Source organism: Dama dama, chromosome 30 (assembly GCF_033118175.1).
Source record: "Dama dama isolate Ldn47 chromosome 30, ASM3311817v1, whole genome shotgun sequence".
Taxonomy (NCBI): domain Eukaryota; kingdom Metazoa; phylum Chordata; class Mammalia; order Artiodactyla; family Cervidae; genus Dama; species Dama dama.
In genome coordinates, this window is record NC_083710.1 from 41,526,749 (window position 1) to 41,542,194 (window position 15,446).

At 39.1% G+C, this 15,446-nt stretch overlaps 1 non-coding gene across 1 annotated transcript; it reads right to left on the reverse strand.

The window, feature by feature from the left end:
• Window positions 1–14,576: 14,576 nt before the first annotated feature.
• TRNAC-ACA (transfer RNA cysteine (anticodon ACA)) lies at window positions 14,577–14,648 on the reverse strand. The gene has a single exon. It is a non-coding gene; the product is annotated as a tRNA-Cys (tRNA).
• Window positions 14,649–15,446: the final 798 nt, after the last annotated feature.

Below are 15,446 nucleotides of genomic sequence, written 5' to 3' on the forward strand. Positions count from 1 at the left end.
AAGATTGGGAGAGAATAATCAACACACTCCTGAATAAAAATGGGAACTGAATATTGGATTCTTAAATGTTCACAATTTATATCATATATTGAAAAACAAAAATTAAAAATCTAGAGTAGAGGTCAGACTCTTAAAAATACTATATTAAAAACCAAAACCAAAACACACGCAAAAAATTTTTTTAAATATATATGAGGTTCAGTTTAAAAATAGGACTTCTCTTCTTTTTTTTTTTTTTTTTTTGGTAAGGTTATAGTGTATTGAAAATGAAAATTAAGGAGTAGTAGAGGAGTATTAGAGGACTTTAAAAGAAATAAGAGAAAAAGAAAAATAGAAAATAGAAGAGAAAAAGGAGAAAAAAAGGAAAAAGAAAAAAAAGAATTTTCCCTAATTAAAAAAATCGTAAAAATCTATGAAAATGAAAGTTAAGGCGTAATGGGGGAGTAATAGGGAATTTTAAAGGAAAATAAAAGAGAAAAAATAAAAAAGAAAAAATAAATTAAAAAAAATTTTTTTTCTTACTTAAAAAAGAAAAAAAAAAAAGTAAAAATATATCTAGGAATTTCTCTGGAGCTGTTGCAGTCAGTGTGGGTTCAGCTCAGTTTCAGATATCTCCTCGTTCCAGCTTACACTTCTCGATATCTACAGGCCCCTTCCGGTGTAATCGATGTTTTCTACAGGGATTTTAATCTGTTGCACCGGTCCCTTCTGAAGCAGTTCCCTTTGTTTATTTGGCTTCTGTTTGCCGGTTTCTTCAGAGCCTCATTTCCACCCTGACACAGGTGGGCGGAGGTGGACTCTTATTCAGGTAGCTAGTTCTTTCGCACTGCGGGGAGGGGCTGGCGCTGTGGGGAGGGGTTGGCGCTGTGAGGAGAGGCTGGCGCTGCTTTCTGCGTCTGCGCTGCTCAGGCTCCTGGCTGCTCCATATGGAGCGCGCCCCACGCTGCGCGCAGCTCCAGCCCTCGGGTGTTCCACAAAAGCGCAGAACAAAAGGCTGTGTCTGCTCTTGTGCCTTCCCCATCAGAGCGGTCCAGGCAGCCAGGGGCTTGACAGGCGCACTCTCCCCGGTGTGGCGCGCCCACTCCCTTCCACGGCCCCAATCTCGGTTTCCGCTGGCGCCAGTTGGGTGCTTGCGCCTTCTGCCCTCTGCGTTCCCAGCCCCAGTCCCCGCCCGCGCCAGTCGGGTGCCTGCGCCCTGTGTCTCGCCACGACCTGCTCCCGCCTCCGGCGAGTCTGGGCCGGTCCGCAGTCTGCGAGCTCTTCTCTGGACTTTCTCGGTCCCTTTGTTCTACGAACAGCCGGCAGCGTGTTCAGGCCGGTTAATTTTCTCTCTCTCTTTTGCTCTCCCACAGTTCAAGTTGGCAACTCACAAAAGCTCCCTCCGATTGTCCTCAGGGCACTCAGGCCCGGACCCTACCCCAAGCAATGCCACCCGCTCCTCTCCGTGCCACCCCCACTTGCTGGTGGCGGATGCAGGTGTCTGGGGTACTTTTCTGCTGAGAGTTGCTTTTAGGCATGTAATCTGTGGGTTTTATTTATTGTTTCCCTCCCAGTCAGGTTGCCCTCCTAGATTCAAACACTTCCCCCAGGCCCGCCAGTGCGAGGGTTTTCCGGTGTCTGGAAACATCCTCTAAAGACTCCCTTCCCAGGACGGATCTCTGTCCTTAGCTCTTTTGTCTCACTTTTTATCTTTTATATTTTGTCCTACCTCCTTTCAAAAACAATGGGCTGCTTTTCTGGGCGCCTGATGACCTCAGCTAGTGATCAGAAGTTGTTTTGTGAAGTTTGCTCTGCGTTCAGATATTCTTTTGATGAATTTATAGGAGAGAAAGTGGTCTCCCTGTCCTACTCCTCCGCCATCTTGGCTCCTCCCCCTCCCACATAAGGTCTTAATGTTGTAGGTTGGCCTTTTGGCCTATCATATGGGTAGATTTCAACATTTTGATAAATTTCTTGTACTTTGGTTTGAGAAATTCCTGCAGTTTAGCAAGAGACTTTGTATAGGCCAGTATTTGGGCCATAAGCATTTGGAAATAATAGTAATATTAGATCTAGTGTTGAGGAGACCAGACAATTGTTTACTATTAATTTTGATATTTATATTTGGTTGGGCATATTCATATACCAATGATGTCCATAAGGATTGTTTTTGATCTATATTGACAAATTCATCTGTCCGTACATTATTAGAGGAGTTAATAGAAATGTAAGGCAAAAGAAGTAATTGAGCAATTTTGTCCCTCTTTTTGAATTGCCATAGAATCTGAGATGACATCATAATTTGAATCTCTCCTTTATAATTTGAATCAATTATTCCAGGGTGAACAGTAATTCCTTTAGGAGCCAAATTTCTAATTTCGGCCAAATAAAAGACTGAAGGTTTGTGGGGGCAGGGGTCCAAAAAGTGCGTAGGTATTCTAGAAGGGACTGCTTAAGGGTAAAGGAAAAAATCATTTAGGGCTGGTATATTGATGGCAGTACTGTCAGATGTTGAGGGTTTGAGGGAAAAGATAGAATTTGCCCCTGGTTTTTGTTGTAGGGGACCTGGAGGAGGGGGGTCCCCTGTTTGTAGTTTCCTGGAATAGGTTTTCCTTCAATATCAAATTTAGATTTGCAACTTTGGCCCAATGCATTCCTCTATGACAGCAAAGGCGAATTTTTGGAGGTTTTTTATTGCCCTTCTTTACTGCCCTTCTTAGGGCAGTCCCTTTTTAAATGGTTGCTTAAGGGTAAAGGAAAAAATCATTTAGGGCTGGTATATTGATGGCAGTACTGTCAGATGTTGAGGGTTTGAGGGAAAAGATAGAATTTGCCCCTGGTTTTTGTTGTAGGGGACCTGGAGGAGGGGGGTCCCCTGTTTGTAGTTTCCTGGAATAGGTTTTCCTTCAATATCAAATTTAGATTTGCAACTTTGGCCCAATGCATTCCTCTATGACAGCAAAGGCGAATTTTTGGAGGTTTTTTATTGCCCTTCTTTACTGCCCTTCTTAGGGCAGTCCCTTTTTAAATGGTTTTTATCTCCATGTGTAAAGTATCTTTCATTTCCCTTTTTAAAGGTGGTAGCCATTGTTTCAGCTAGTATTTGCATCTTTTGAGTTTTTAATCTTAGATTGTGACAAACCTTCAAATAATCAGTAATAGTCTGAGTCTCACGAATTGTAGCAATAGCTCTTTGACATTTTTGATTTGCATTCTCATCAGCAAGTAATTTCTCTAGCTGTTTCTTGGTTTCTTCTCCGATTACAGTACAGGAAATAGCAGTTTCTACTCTAGCTAAAAAATGAGCATAACTTTCCTTAGGTTCCAACAAAGGAGAGACTTTCAGAGTTGCACCTGTTGGCAGAGGAGGAGTATTTGGAGCAGCCGGGACAGAGCTAGTAAGAAAATTTTGAAATATTTTGTGTTGTTTTAATTGGGCCTTTTGTAAAGTTTTATCATTTAATTTATATTTATGTAATAAGTGTTCTGTCTGTTGCTGAATATTGGAAAGGCTAGAATTTACCTTGAAATGGCAGAATTACAGCTTTAATGAGAGCCCATAGGGGCTAGAGATCAATTGGAATATTTTTTTCCTTGTTTGGCAGCTCATTTAACATTTTCTTTGACCCAGTGCCAAATTTCTAAATCAAAACTGCATTTATCATGGAACCAAGGATTATGTTCAACTACTGTTTGAAAGTAAGCCTCTATTCATTGGCATGAAACCATAAGTCCCTGAACTTTAAAGAAATGGTGAAGTAAAGTAGAAAAATGATGAGGCTTTCGAGCTGTTTGACCCATGTCTTAGTACTTGCCTACCATAATAGGTCCTGAGTCACTCCACTCGAAATGCCACAGGACAGTGTCCCTGTTCTTGGTGCCACTTGTTGGGGTCCTTTAATGGACCAGAACATGGTGGTATGGAGTTGACAGTAAGAAAGTAAAAGAGAGAAAGAGGCTGATATTCCCTGATTTATGCAGTGGACCAATAAAGCCCTTGACACAGGATTTGCATTGCTCACAAAGGAACCAGGTGCCCCCTCGAGGGGTGAAGGCACAAAGTGACTTCTCGAGAGGGTCTTAGGAGCCCGGACAGGAAAGTGAGCATGACAGGTCTCCATGCTCCAGAAAATCAGCCAGAGAGAGAGAGAGAGAGAGAGAAACAAAAAAGACACAGGGACCTAAGCTCTGATGGAGCAAAGGTGCTTCAATGATTTTTCTATGACTATATACAGGCTGTGGTACAAGAAACTTCTTTCAAGAAACTTCTTTCAAGAAACTTGAATGATAGAGATCAGAAAACCTAACGTACAGCAACCGTTACCAAGGGAACAAGGGGTAATGTTAGTCACAAGGTCAGGAGACAATCCACATCTCAAGAAAGGGGAGTGAGGCTAAGCAGTTTTGTCATAAAGAGAATTACTAAAGGAGACCCGAGCCTGCCTCACACAAGGACCTCAGTCCCTGGGAGCAGCATGCTGTTCTGCTTGAAGAGGGACAAAGGATTCATGAGAGACAGCACATTGGAATCCTCCCATCAAACACTCCCTCTCAGTGTGATTACTCACTTAGAGCCAGACATCCTGGAGTCCAAATTCAAGTAGGCCTTGATGTTACATTACTACAAACAAAGCTAGTGGAGTAGATGGATTTCCAGCTGAAATATTTTAAATACTAAAAGATGATGCTGTTAAAGTGCTGCACTCAGTATGCCAGCAAACTTGGAAAATGCAGCAGTGGCCACAGGACTGATAAAAGGTCAGTTTTCATTGCAATCCCAACGAAAGGCAATGACAAAGAGTGTCCAAACTATTGCACAATTGCACTCATCTCAGATGCTAGCAAAGTAATGCTCAAAATTCTTCAAGCCAGGCTCCAACAGAACATGAACTGGGAATCCAGATGTTCAAGCTGGATTTAGAAAAGGCAGGGGAATAAGAGATCAAATTACCAACATCCATTGGATCACCGAAAAAGCAAGAGTGTTCCAGAAAGACATCCATTTCTACTTTATTGGCTATTCAAAAGCCTTTGTGTGGATCACAACAAAGTGTGGAAAATTCTTAAAAAGATGAGAATACCAGACCACCTGACCTGCCTCCTGAGAAATCTGTATGTAGGTTAAGAAGCAATAGTTAAAGTCAGACATGGAACAACAGACTGCTTCCAAGCTGGGAAAGGAGTATATCAAAGCTGTATGTTGTCATCCTGCTTATTTAACTTATATGAAGGGTACACCATGTGAAACACCAGGCTGGATGAAGCACAAGTTGGAATCAAGATTGCTGAAAGAATATCAATAACCTAGATATGCAAATGACACCACCCTTATGGCATAAAGGAAAGAGAAACTAAACAGTCTCTTGATGAAAGTGAAAAAGGAGAGTGAAAAGCTGACTTAAAACTCAGAATCAAAAATGAAGTTCTTGGCATCCAGCCGCATCACTTCATGGCAAATAGATGGGGAAATAATGGACACAGTGACAGACTTAATTTTCCTGGGCTCTAAAATAACTGTAGATAGTGACAGCAGTCATGAAATTAAAAAAAAAAAAAAAAGAAAAAAGAAAAGAAATCACCTGCTCTTTGGAAGAAAAGCTATGACCAACCTAGACAATATTAAAAAGCAGAGACATTACTTTGCTGACAAAGGTCCCTCTAGTCAAAGCTATGGTTTTCCCAATAGTCAGGCATGAATGTGAGAGTTGGACTATAAAGAAAGCTAAATGCCAAAGAATTAATGCGTTTGAATCATGGCAATGAAATACTCTTGAGAGTTCCTTGGACTGCAAGGAGATCCAACCAGTCCATCCTAAAGGAGATCAATCAAACTCCAATACTAAGGCCACCTGATTGCGGAGAGCTGACTCATTTGAAAAGACCCTGATGCTGGGAAAGATTGAAGGCAGGAAAAGAAGGGGATGACAGAGGATGCAATGGTTGAATGGCATCACCAACTCTATGGACTTGAGTTTGAGCAATTTCTGAGAGTTGATGACAGACAGCGAAGCCTGGCCAGATGCAGTCCATGGAATCACAAACAGTCGGACACGACTGAGTGACTGAACTGGACTGAAGATGGAAGAAAGTTAAAAATCAGAGCCTATTATACAGATTGAAGTGAGTCTGAAAGAATCTGAAATATATATATATATATATTTCTCTTTTATATATATATATAAATATATATATATATATATATATATATATATATATATATACCCTTCTCTTTCAGGGAAACATTATATATATTCTCTTAGTTCATATGTATGGAATCTAGAAACATGGCACTGATAAACCTATTCACTGGGCAGCAATTGAGATGCAGATGTACAGAACAGACTTATGGACAGGGTACAGGAAAGGAAGGAGAGGGTGAGATGAATGGAGAGAGTATCTTGGGAGCATAAACACTGGCATATGCAAAAGAGACAGCCAATGGAAATTTGTGTATGACACTGGGAATTCAAGCTGGTGCTCTGTAATAACCTAGAGGAGTGGGAAAGAATGGGAGGTTGGAGGGAAATTCAAGAGGGAGGGGACATATGCACACCTGTGGTTAATTCCTGATGATGTATGACAGAAGTCAAACCAAAGCAATCACCAATCAATTAAAAATAAAGAAATATACGTTCAAAAAAGTTCAGCCTCAGCTAACTAAAAAGATTTCTGATTACCTGGAGACGGAAAAGGTGGGAAAAAATGTTTAAGTGTGAGCATATGTTCACTAATGTTGATTGTGAAGAAGCTCCCATGAGTGTATGCATATTATTGTTGTTATTCAATTGCTCTATTGTGTCTGATTCTTTGTGGCCCCATGGACTGCAGCACACCAGGCTTCCCTGCCCTTGACCATATTCCAGAGCTTGCTCAAACTCATGAGTCGGTGATGCCATCAAACCAACCCGTCTGTCGTTCCCTTCTCCAGTAAATTATACCCCTTAAATGCTCATTATAATCCTATCACAGTCAGTTCACGTTAATACGGCTTGTTTGGGGCCATGAAGAACATGTAGTTTAAAATTACAAATTAATACAGTTCTGGAGAGAGCCCCGTTGGCTGAGACTGTCTGAGACAGTTGTACGAAGTTATAGGAAATTGAAATCTGTCTTGAAGAAGGTACAAAGTGATAAAGGGACAAGACCAGTTCATTTAATATATGGCATTGTTGTCAACTTCGGTGAACATGAAAACCATGGACAAGCTTATTATCAATATGTATATTTGTTCTGTATATGCAATCTTATTTAGATTTGAGTTAGGGCCTATGGTTTTGGTTTTGCACTGAAAACAAAACAAAACAAAACAAAAATATCTTGACTCCTGATTAGTCTGATAAACTTTCTATTTGGATCTTAGGCTGTATTCAGGGAGGGATTCTCTCAAATCATGCTTGAATTTGCTAAATGTATAATGGTCAGAAATGATTCAGGGTAATGTCAAAGTATCTACGTATATAAAACTTCCAGGAAGGTGTAGTAACTGAAGTTTGATTTTGAATTTCTAAGTCCATTTTATCACTAATCAATATCTAATGTCATCATTTTTACTATAATGCTGGATGAAACTAATAGGTAATTTTTTTAATTTTAGTTATGTATTATCAGTTAATGCTTTTAAATTTTTTATTAAATACTCAACTTTGCCTTTTCAAATGTTTTATTCCTAGAAAAGAAAACAAAAGAAAAAAAAAGCTTTCACCTTTCTTGTTCTATAAACAAGATGGAAATGATTTGAAAAGATGTTTTCTAATCAGATTTTTGTAAAGAGATATTCTGCAATGCTAGACCTTACTAGGCAGCTCAAAGTCAATTTTGCAAGTAATGCCTTCTAAAGGAAAATAAAGTAGCAATCACATCTGGCTTAAAAAGTAGACAAATGAATTTCATTTTATTTGGGGTTGAATTTTTTTTCTCAAAAATTACTGATTTATGTGACTGTCACGTGTGAATACATATAACACAACTTTCTCAGATTGAATCCAATTGATTTTCTATAACAATGTCAAGCATTCAATTCATCACAGGAGCAGTGACACTGATAAATAATCTGTTCAAAAAGAAGGTGATTCTTTTCTCCTTAAATACATAGGTAAATATTGCTTGTTTTTGCTCTTTCTGTCTACAGATACTAAAGCATTTTGAGTCCTCAGTTTTAGAATGTTCTTAATTACTAACTATTTACCATGAAAAATTGTTTTCCTTATGACCTTCCTTTCAGCATTACAGATGTTAGACCTGATTTAAGATCTGAGTTAAGCAGTGATATTATAGAACTGACTTCCAGACTGCTTTGCAAATGGTATGAAATATAAAATACACCATGAAATTCTGGGAGTCTGCTCTGATTGTACTTAGGAATACAGCAGAAGAGTCGCTTTCAGTCATATGATTCTTCCTGGAAAATGTGAAAAAGAAGGCTAACAAATTCTATAATTACATTGCTGAAGTATACCTCTTATGAATTTTGCTATTATTATTATTTTTAATAATCATATTTTTATGGTCACTTACTATTAGTTATTTTAATGAAATAGGTAGAACATCATGACTAATTTATTCATTTCTGTTTTATAAGGGAGGCTTCCCAGGTAGGTCAGTGGTAAAGAATCCACCTGTAAATGCAGAAGACACAGAAGAAGTGGGTTCAATTCCTGAGTCAGAAAGATTCCCTGGAGGAGGAAATGGCACTCCAATATTCTTGCCTGGAGAATTCCGTGGACAGAGGATTCTGGTGGACTACAGCCTGTGGGGTCTCAAAGAGTTGGACATGACTGAGCATGTATGCACATGCACAAGCTACCTAGTCAATCTATGTATTAAATATGTTACCCTTTGTATTATTTTTATTCTATTTTTATTATATATAATTTGCCAGTACAAAATTTCAACTGTATGATTTGAAAGCAACTTTTAAATATTTGTGAAAAGATAATATCATAGTAATGTTTTAAAAGCATGCAGAAGTGAGGCAGATTTGGATAAGTGAAGGTGAAATACAGAAAGAAAGACAATTAATTCATATCCACATTCTAAGGATTACCATGATGTGACAAATAAATAGTATATTACTCTCATAAAATGTTCAATAATGTTACCAATAGTAATCCCTAATACTTAAGAGTGGTTACTATGAGCTATGAACTTTCTTAATGCTCTAAAATCTCTTATTTGTCACACAAGAACCTATCAAGAGATGCAGCAATTATACTCATTTTACAGATAAAGAAATTAAGATATAAAAATGGTAGATCACTTACCCAAAATAATAAAGTGTGAATAAGATATAACCTTAGAATTTGCCTCTCAGAGTGACACTTTTGACCACTATGTGTGTGTTTTGTTTCTTATCCATGCAATTAGATATAAATCTGTGTTATATACATATACATCAAATTGGCAATGTCTATTATCTTTCCTATTGGATGTATCTAGCACATTATTTTCCTTTCCTTTCCCCCAGATCATTCTACATTAGATTCTTATATGGCAAATCTACCTCAATATTTTATTAGATTTCTTGTCTTTTAAATCTTTGTTGTCACTTATTTAATCTGTGTATCACAACTGATGCCTAACTTGGCTTCACTTCTCTCCAACTATTCAAGGCTGCTCATTGATAATAGGACCTTGCATATATGGAGTTTAAAAGGCAGATTATTTCATAAAGTGGTCTATTATTTCCTTATCTTGTCTTGCATCCATTCTATTTCTTCCATGTTAAATATTTTAGGCCTTTCACTTCAATCTGTCTCAGCTCTATATTATTTGCCAATGACTGCATGAGGATATTAAAATATTTAAAGCTGATCATAATAAACATCCACTTATGTAGGCTTAGCATTTCTATACAAAATTTTACTCTGAATTCCAATTAAATTTACTATATTTACTCATTTGGCTCCTTTTTTACAATGACGATATGTATTTTAAATTGTTGTCCTTGGGTAAAATTCAAACTTATTAAGGGTTAATATCTTTCATTTTACTTTCATGAAACAATTTACACATGAAGGTCTAGATTTGTTTTTTATATTTGGTAAATATTTGCTATCACTTTATTTTCTTAGAATTTATTGAGTAAGAAACAGTAAAGAAATAAGAATGATGTAATTAAATTTTCAAATAATCAAGCTAAACTGCTCTTTTTCTCAAAGGATAGCAAAAGTTACTGCAAACCTAGTATAGTAATTATACATGGTTTACTTCAATAGTTGGAGAGAAAACAGTGATTCTGATTTCCTTGATGAAGTAAGTGAACTGACTGGATGTGGGTGGCTATTACTTGAACTTATTTTAATAAGTGTGCTTTCACTATTTGTCTGAATTACACTGTCACTCCTTCAAGTGAAATAATTGAATTTAATTTCATTCCACTGATGCAATACTTGAAGAAATGTGTGAATTCTTTTATATGATAAAGTTCACTTCATAAGAGTCCTCCTTTTTGTATTGACTTTTTATATATGCCACTTAAATGTAAGAAAAGCAGAGAGCATTTTTAAAAGGACAAAATTGGGGAAAATATTTTGGAAATTAAATACATGATAATATTTAAATAAAACTATGACTCAGAATTTCTGGTTATAATTTGTATGTTATATAATTAGCAAGTTTTTTGCTTGTTTGTTTGCTTTTTTATACACAGGATGTTTAATATTGCTAGTAGATAGGGAAAGCTGCAGTGGACCCTTCCTTGTGGGCCTCAGTTCTTGGCAAGGACACAAAGAAGAATCTGATGGCTTACCTGTGGCAAAAACAAGTCTCTTGAAGAAAGAACAGAAAAAACACCTCAAGCAAGACATGGGCCAAGCCAAGAGAGACACTGATACCAGAATAATGAAGTTAGGGGTTTTCAAGACAGTGCTCTTACATATTCATCTAGGTAGGCATGGGCTGACAGTTTTGATTGACAGTTGCAAGTTACACAACAACAGGCTTTACTGTGCATATCTTTCCCATAATTCAGTCGGTTATGACTAGATATATGTACATATAAAATATTTATGGACCTTTTATAGGCTGTCCAAGGTCACCTGGTCACACTGAAATGCCCATAGCTGTGTTTCCAGGGCACATGTGCCAGTTTGAGAAGTCCCTGTGGTTAGTTTGTATCCACTGTGCCTAGCGCTCACATACCAGAGTGTGAAAAGTCTCTGTGGTTAATCTGCAGCATATCTGTGAGCTCTCCTGGGCTGCATTGGGGCATGTCTTGGGTAGGGTTTGGAGATCAGCTTGAATCTTTTTTGGCTAGGCCATGCCTCCTTACTCATGCTAACTTCCTACCTAGCATGCCCCCCTCAAGTGTGTGGACTTAAATTCATTGGGAAATGAGCATCATTCATTCTGACTATTTTCTGCCACCCTAGGGCAAAGAGAGGCCTTGAGTGTCCATCATTTGCTAGCTGTCAATGAGAGGGGCTGGTAAGGACTGCTGATGTCCATCCAAGGGGAAACGGTATAAGGAATTTATTAGAGGGGTCAGGAGTTGGTATTCATGTTGTATCAGAAGTTAAGCCTGAATCTGGTTGACAGGAGAAGAAATAAATCAAGTGAGTAAGTTTAGGAAATGGGCTTCCCTCATAGCTCAGTTGGTAAATCATCTGCCTGCAATGCAGTAGACCAGGTTCAATTCCTGGGTCAGGAAGGTCCCCTGGAGAAGGAATTAGCAACCCACTCCAGTATTCTTGCCTGGAGAATGTAATGGACAGAGGAGCCTGGCGGGTTACAGTCTATGGGATCACAAGAGTTGGATACGACTTAATGACTAAACCACCACCACCAAGTTTAGGAAACAGGAAGCAAACTGTAGAATTAAGAAGATTCATATGAGGGGAGTAATTATAGGCCATACCCACAATAGGAGTGTATCCTTGATGGGCTGAAGGATCCTGTGGTGACCTCATCCAGGATTTGATTAGTTTCAAACAATTTTTGGTGATCAGTCCTGATCTATTGATATAAAAGCAATATGCATCTCCTAAGTAGGTGCATGTGACTCCTTTGGCTTTAGTCAAGCATTTAAGTGATCATATATTTTGGAGAACTATGCCTGACAAGGAGTCAATTTGGGTGTGTGGTTTGCCCAGGCTTGAAGACAACTTAGACATGGCCTGGGTGAATTGAGTGTATTGTGGTACTCTCTGTCACTGTTCCAGCAATGTTTGTTAAGACAGAGATGAGAGGAATGAGGATAGGTCCCTCTGGTCTGGTACCTTCCATGTTCTGGTTCAGAAATGGATCATTTTATGGGGTATTGGGGAGTATCTGTCAACCGAGTTAACACTGAGTATGATGTAGCATAGAAAACATTTTCCTTTCCACTTCAGGGGCAGGCACATGTAAGTGGAGGTCCCACAGATTAAAAATAGGCCTTGAGAAGAGAGTAAGTTCAGTTCAGTCACTCATTAGTGTCCGACTCTTTGCGACCCCCATGAATCTCAGCATGCAGGCCTCCCTGTCCATCACCAACTCCCGGAGTCCACCCAAACCCATATACATTGAGTCGGTGATGCCATCCAACCATCTCATCCTCTGTTGTCCCCTTCTCCTCTGTCCTTAATTTTTCCCAGCATCAGGGTCTTTTCCAATGAGTCAGCTCTTCTCATCAGGTGGCCAAAGTATTGGAGCTTCAGCTTCAACATGAGTCCTTCCAATGAACACCCAGGACTGATCTCCTTTAGGATGGACTGGTTGGATCTCCTTGCAGTCCAAGGGACTCTCAAGAGTCTTCTCCAACACCACAGTTCAAAAGCATCAGTTCTTCCGTGCTCAGCCTTCTTTAAAGTCCAACTCTGACATCCATACATGACCACTGGAAAAACCATAGCCTTGATTGGATGGACTTTTGCTGACAAAGTAATGTCTCTGCTTTTTAATATGCTGTCTAGGTTGGTCATAACTTTCCTTCCAAGGAGTAAGCATTTTTTTAATTTCATGGCTGCAATCACTATCTGCAATGATTTTGGAGTCCAGAAAAATAAAGTCAGCCACTGTTTCCCCATCTGTCTGCCATGAAGTGATGGGACCAGATGCCATGATCTTAGTTTTATGGATGTTGAGCTTTAAGTCAACTTTTTCACTCCCTTCTTTCACTTTCATCAAGAGGCTCTTTAGTTCTTCACTTTCTGCTTTAAGGGTGATGTCATCTACATATCTGAGGTTATTGATATTTCTCCCAGCAATCTTGATTCCAGTTTGTGCTTCATCCAGCCCAGCGTTTCTCATGATGTGCTCTGCATATAAGTTAAATAAGTAAGGTGACAATATAAAGCCTTGACATACTCCTTTTCCTATTTGGAACCAGTCTGTTGTTCCCTGTCCAGTTCTAACTGTTGCTTCCTGACCTGCATACAGATTTTTCAAGAGGCAGGTCAAATGATCTGGTATTTCAATCTCTTTTAGAATTTTCCACAGTTTATTGTGATCCACACAGTGAAAGGCTTTGGCATATTCAATAAGGCAGAAATAGATGTTTTTCTGGAACTCTCTTGCTTTTTTGATGATCCAGTGGATGTTGACAATTTGATCTCTGGTTCCTCTGCTTTTTCTAAAACCAGCTTGAACATCTGGAAGTTCATGGTTCACATATTACTGAAGCCTGGCTTGGAGAGTAAGTTAGCTCTATATGAATCGGAGTAGAGTATGGTTGGAGTAGACTGCTACTGATTCACTGGAATCCCAGCTGAGCTCCATAGGCAAGAGGGGGTCCCAATTTGTCTGTGTAGACACTGGAAGCTGCATAGAACTTTAAAAAGTGGTTTTGTTGCACCAGACAAGTAATTGTGTGAGAAATGTAGAGTGATCAGGGAGGTTTATTGTGTCCCACCCCATGTAGATGGTAGGGAATGAGCAACTATTGGAAACTATAGTAAAGATGGCTTTATGTGGTACCTGTAATTTATGGACCAAAAAGTCATGATCCTTGGGAAGGGTAGTAGTTTTTTGTTTATTTTATCTTATATGCAATGACCTGGATATTCAGCGAAATCCTTTCATTGAACTTAATTTAGCTTAAAATTTACCAAAATTTGGAGATACTACTTTAGATGGATGTTTCCAAGATATAATTGTTCCTATAGAGTTTGCCAAGAAGTTGTTTTCCAGGTTATGTTTACATAAAATTTTAATTTTGTCAGGTTATGTTCCCTGTTGTCAAATTTCATAACAAAAGCAGCATGCACTTATTGACTATCAGTAACCCTGGGTATGATAAAAACATTATACTTCATGTTGAGGACTGTATAGCTCATGGGGATGCAAGGAGTCATACATGACTGAGTGACTTTCACTCTCACTTAAGTACCCTAAAGACAGGTCTGTATTAATTAAACCCCAAAATTTAACCAAAGAAGCCAATTTCTATAGAATCAGAGATCTCATAGTTTTCCTGCTTTAATTTACCACCCCCCTCTTTTTCTTCAGTTTGGGAGATTGCAGATAAATCAGACAGTTACTGAGAAGTGAAGTAAAGTGAAGTCACTCAGTTGTTCTGACTCTTGTGACCCCATGGACTACTTGTAGCCTACCAGGCTCCTCCGTCCATGGGATTGTCCAGGCAAGAGCACTGGAGTGGCCATTTCCTTCTCCAGAGGATCTTCCCCACCCAGGGATTGAACCCAGGTCTCCTGCATTGTAGGCAGATGCTTTACCATCTGAGCCACCAGGGAAGTCTTCAGTTCCTGAGAACTCAGGCAGAATAGTTACATTGCAAAGACAAAGGGGAGAGATGCAAGCCCCTGGAGCTCAAATAAGAATTGTTACATTATAAAGATAGAGGAGGAAGGAAAAATTGTAAGCTCCAGTCTTTTCTTTCTGTTTTTAAAAATCTCACTAAGTAAGCTAAGGCTGGAGTCTCAGCCAGTGTAGGTTGTTTGTATTTCAAGGCTTAAGCACTCCACTATGCCCACAATGTCAGCAGAGATTTGCCAGGGTAGTTGGGCAGGCAGAACTCTACCACAAAAAGGATACCAGTTATAAAACTTAAAATATATGAACAAAGGTTCTTAGCATAATGGGACCAAGAGGACAAGGGTGTCCCCTTGGGAACAGATGGCCCATTTTCCATGTGGAAGATAGCAGGACAATTAGAGAGCCTGGTGTTCCAGGGTCATAATAGGGAGACTGGTGTATAGTCTATCACCCTACAGTAGTTGGAGAGGATGTCTTTTGCTTGAGCCAAACTAGAAACATCCCGGATACCTGGTAGCTAGTCAGGTTTTAGGATTTTCCTGTCCATATGGAGTGAAGGGCTTACCTGGAACTCCAAAGCTGGTCCAAAGGGAAGACTCAGAATCTGGCAATGGTCAGGTGAAGAAGAGTTAGAGAGTTACTTGACTGATAAAACACCAAAAAGAAAGCAAGGGTGAGTGAAGAAAAAAATAGGTTGGTCTTTTGTACCCAGGTAAAGCAAAGAAAGAGGAAGCCATATACTTACATGTATCCAAGTCATGGCACCAAAATGTTAC